This window comes from Gavia stellata, chromosome Z (assembly GCF_030936135.1).
Source record: "Gavia stellata isolate bGavSte3 chromosome Z, bGavSte3.hap2, whole genome shotgun sequence".
Taxonomy (NCBI): domain Eukaryota; kingdom Metazoa; phylum Chordata; class Aves; order Gaviiformes; family Gaviidae; genus Gavia; species Gavia stellata.
The window spans coordinates 17,229,055-17,233,903 of NC_082637.1; positions in this window are offsets into that span (position 1 = coordinate 17,229,055).

Sequence of the window (4,849 nt, forward strand, 5' to 3'; positions counted from 1 at the left end):
ACGGGTCGAACATGTGACCAGATTTATGTACACATTCGTAAAAAAAGCTAGATCTAAATACACACCGTGACTTTTTACTTTAACTTCTTTTTTTTTTTAGTTTTTATCTGCTGGAAACAGGGATGTCTTTTTTGCTGCTCCAGAAATGAAAATGAGCAGTACAGAGGCCTAGACTATAGAAAAACCCCTATTTACCTGTAACTGTGCTTTTTTAAGACACACGTCGTTCAGCGGGTGCCCAGAGGCAGAGCACGACTACCGGGAGAACTGCAGCAGCGGCGGCGGCAGCGGCAGCAGAGCCCTCCCGCCTCCCCTGTGCACGGGGCGTTCATTCCCTGCCTCCCCGCACGATCCCCTGTGGAGAAAGAGGAGGCGGCTTAGGGGGCAGAACCGAGGAGGCAAGTCGCCGATGTACAGCATATCTCACAGACAGATTACAGATAAATAATTCTCTTGTGACTGCAGCTTTACATTCATGCGTTCATAGGGCAGGGAAATCGAAGAGATACCCGTGTACTCAGAACTGGGTCGGAGAAGCCCTAGCTGAATAGACTAAAAGATTTAACGTCCCAAAGGTCAATTTAAAAATCATGCTTAGTTGCCTTTTTGGAAGATAGATACATTCTCCCCCCTAAATTTACAGTTTAATCAAAGCTTTTTTAAGTGGATTGATGGTTTACCGTTAAGTGGAAATTTATTGTAAATTCCCGCTTAAAGCACTAAGGAAATGTAATTCAAGGTCCTTCAATATGCAGGCCACGCTAGATCATATGGGCTCATCTAGCGGTAACAATCGTTCCTTACCTGTGGAGGTACAGGTTTCTGGGATCAGTATGCAATCATGGAAGAAGCGCATTCACTACAACTTTCCACTCTCTGAAACTGCTTTCTCAGCAAAGGAGAGAGTAGACAACATCCAGCTGAGTGGCTGCAGGCACAGCCATGCATCAAAATCAGTCTGGTTCTATTTGCCATACCTTTTTAATAACTACTACTCTGTATAGTACCTGCCTGAAGCAAGTTTCAAAGTATGTATTTGGATTGTGAATCCTTTATTACTTTTTATTATTTATGGATGATGCATCATATTTTGCTGGCAACACCACTGCTACGGTCGGAACCCTCCATGTAGGAACTGTGGAAGTAGGTCATGTAGGCTGAAGCAGAGGTGGCAAATCAGCAATTCACAAACAGTGCAGTATCTTACCTGACTTTTGGCTGGAATGTCATTTTCCCTTCCTGTATGAACTACTCAGATCCACAGGCATAAACTGAATGGTTAGAAATACAATTCAGTCAGAGAGAAGTTGCAAACTTGAGCTATCACAAATTGAGTGAGTTCTGTGCAGTAGGAAGGGGAGGCAGAACGTGATAAGGAAGTAGTCACAGAGAGGAAGGAAAAAAAAAAAGACAAACTAGCTTGAGTGTCACTAATACTCAGTGCCATAATGGATTATCCTATTTGAAAAAAATCCAAAATCCCAGCTATGCATAATTTGTGATATCTGACATAGCTGCGCCAGTCTTGCTTCTTTCTGTAGTGCTAAAATTACACTTAAACCCAACATTTGAAAACCCAGTGACCATCTGTTTTCCTAAAAAAACCCTAAGTAGGCCAGTAGCAAGAAGTTCTTAGTATATTGGAAACTACTGAGAAAAAGTTGACTTCATTTCTGAATATGTAACTGTCATTCAAAAGCAAAGCACATGCAAAGCAGCACCTCTTGCAGCCCAGTTTGAAATTAATTTAAGCAAAGTGTGATTTTCAAATACTAAACATTTTTGTTAAAACATAATTGATTTGTCAAGAGTGGCAAATATTGTGCATACTTTTTCTGATATGTGAAGCTTGGTCATGTGCTTGAATTCAAATACAAAGCATGTTTCTTTTCAGAACCAGTGCTAAAGAAGTTTGCTTTACTTCTCCCCCAAAATTTGCTTTCCATGCTTCCGTGCCTCCACTGGCTTACCATTATGCCACAAAGAAAGTAAGTATTTTTAAAGGGTTGTTTATCTGCAAGGTATTGTTCAGAAACTTGTAGATGAGAAACACTTTTACATAGTGCACTTGAAATTTGTAAATGCTAAAATTCAGGTGAAATTATCTTCAAACCTCTCAAAACTCGTGTCTCTCCCTGCTGCCTGAACATGAGCCGGCAGTGTGCCCAGGTGGCCAAGAAGGCCAGTGGCATCCTGGCTTGCATCAGAAACAGCGTGGCCAGGAGGAGGAGGGAAGTGATTGTGCCCCTGTGCTGGTGAGCACTGGTGAGGCTGCACCTCAAATACTGTGTTCAGTTTTGGGCCCCTCACTACGACAAGGACATAGAGGTGCTGGAACGTGTCCAGAGAAGGGCCACAAAGCTGGTGAGGGGTCTGGAGCACAAGTCTTATGAGGAACGGCTGAGAGAACTGGAGTTGTTTAGCCTGGAAAAAAGGAGGCTGAGGGGAGACCTCTACAACTCTTTACAACTACCTGAAAGGGGGGTGTAGCGAGGTGGGTGTTGGTCTCTTCTCCCAAGTCACAGGAGGAGAGGAAATGGCCTCAAGTTGCGCCAGGGGAGGTTTAGATTGGATATAAGGAAAAACTTCTTCACTGAAAGGGTTGTCAGATGCAGGCTGCCCAGGGAGGTGGTTGAGTCACCACCCCCAGAGGTATTTAAAAAAAAATGTGTGGATGAGGCACGTAGGGATATGGTTTAGTGGTGGACTTGGCAGTGCTAGGTTTACAGTTGAGTCAGTGATCTTAAAGGTCTTTTCCAACTTAAATGATTCTATGATTCTCTATCATACACCGAACTATTGGCAGTTAAAAGCAGGCAGATGAGCAGCAAATGGTGATTACGACGGTTGATGCTTTCTCTCACATCTCATTCCACCATCACTAATTTGTATTAGACTCCTGTGAGATTTAAGACAAGTAGGAAAGATTATTAAGTGTTGAAGGCAAAGATTATCCTGTCTTCCTTACTTAGCAGGACAGAGTTAAAACCAATTTTTCCTTACTGCAGTACAGGCTTGAAGCTCTTAACAAAGCTTTCTATGTCCAGAGACCACAAACTTCTCCACTGCTTTGAACAAAAGCTTTACGATTTTTCAGTATTTCTAGTGGAGGACAAAGCTTATTTTGCAAACCTTGATCGGAATTGCTTCATATATACAATTCCTAGTTCCCAACATTTTTGTACAGGATGTCTTGGCATATTTCTTATCTACCTGTAAGACATACTGTCTCCACAAGCTAACAGAGTACATATCTGGAGTCAAACAGCTACTTTACAGAAAAAAAGAGACACCCTACAAAAAAGATGCAAAACTAAAACATGTAAAGCAGAGCCCTTTTAAGACACTATTATTTTACTACAATGCATATATGAATGCTTGTTCCTTGGGACTTTCAAGTTTTGAGTAAGTATGTTTTCCACAAAACATCTCCTTGTAAAACCAGCAGCAAGTCTGACCTGTATTTGGATTAAAAGTTTTGTATGAAAAAATATGCTTAACATTAGAAAATGTGTGTGTGAAAATAATCTAATTTAATTTTCACTTTCCTAGTTTCTGGATTTTAGTCTAAAGACTTTGAAATGCTAATATAGTTCTTATGACCGTATTGTCCTTTGATAAATTTTAGATTTCCAGTGAGTATTAAAAGATAATACTCTGCAACTGTGTACTTTAAAGAAAAAAAAAAAGGAGTGTTAGGTGAAAGGGAGATAGAAGAAGGACAACAAATTATTTTTTTAAAAGCAAAAAGACAAGGTAGTGAAATTATACCAAAGGAAACAAAGTTAAATTTTATTTTCCAAAACTCCAACCTAAATAAGTATGTTAAATAAACATCCAGAAAACAGTCAGTGCTCACTCTGTTAGCAGATGCACAAGTTATTTAACCAAACAAATAACAGTGAAATATTAACAGAATTATTTACATGCATATTTACAACATGTGTTCTTTACAGTAGCTAACTTTTGGGAAATATTTCCATTTGGTTTTGGTAAGGGGTTCTACTCAGTCTAACCAGTAACAGATTAACAGGAAACAGTACAACTGAGTTTGGCAACAACAACGATGGAGTATCCTAGGAAAACTAACATGATTATATGGGGTCAAAAAAAGAGCAGTTGGCTTCAGAATGTTAACATTTATGAAATATATGAGTTTACTCCAACTACAAAATTAAATCAAACTCATAAAATAAGAATGGAGAAAGTCACAATGGTTGCCAGAAGGTTAGACATGTTAGATACGTTAAAAAAAGAAAACAAACCTGAGCACTGCACATACTCTTGAGAAGCATGGGTTGAAACGTAACTATGTTCATATAGTCTTGAAGATCACAACAAATTAAAGGATAGGTTTTGCTTGTAAAAGTTGAGAATAAGCTTCTCTGAACGAAAGATCTTGAAAGCACCCAACTTCCAAAATACTGCTTGCTTTTTCAGATATCAACATATAACATGCTTATTCCAGAAAAAAAAAGTCCAGACCTCACCCATATGGGTTTTGGAAGAGGAAGAAAAAGGAAATAAAAAAAAACAAAAGACCCCACACAGAACAAAACCTTCACAAACCACTTCTCATGATTGTGATCCACAGAAAAAAAAATATCTCCATATTTGGATCATACGCTCCTTAGCAAAAAAAAGTAAAATTAAATACCAGATATCTTGCATATGGTAAAAAGGATGAGTAAATCCCAATATATACGAAAACAAGCAAGCAAGCAGTTACATTTATTCTTTCCCCTTTTCCCTCAAGGGAAATTTTATGGGACAGTTCCCCATTAAATTTTCATTTCAATTATGATAATTTTAAAGTAATTTTTATTGCAGCCAAAACATTGTTCATATA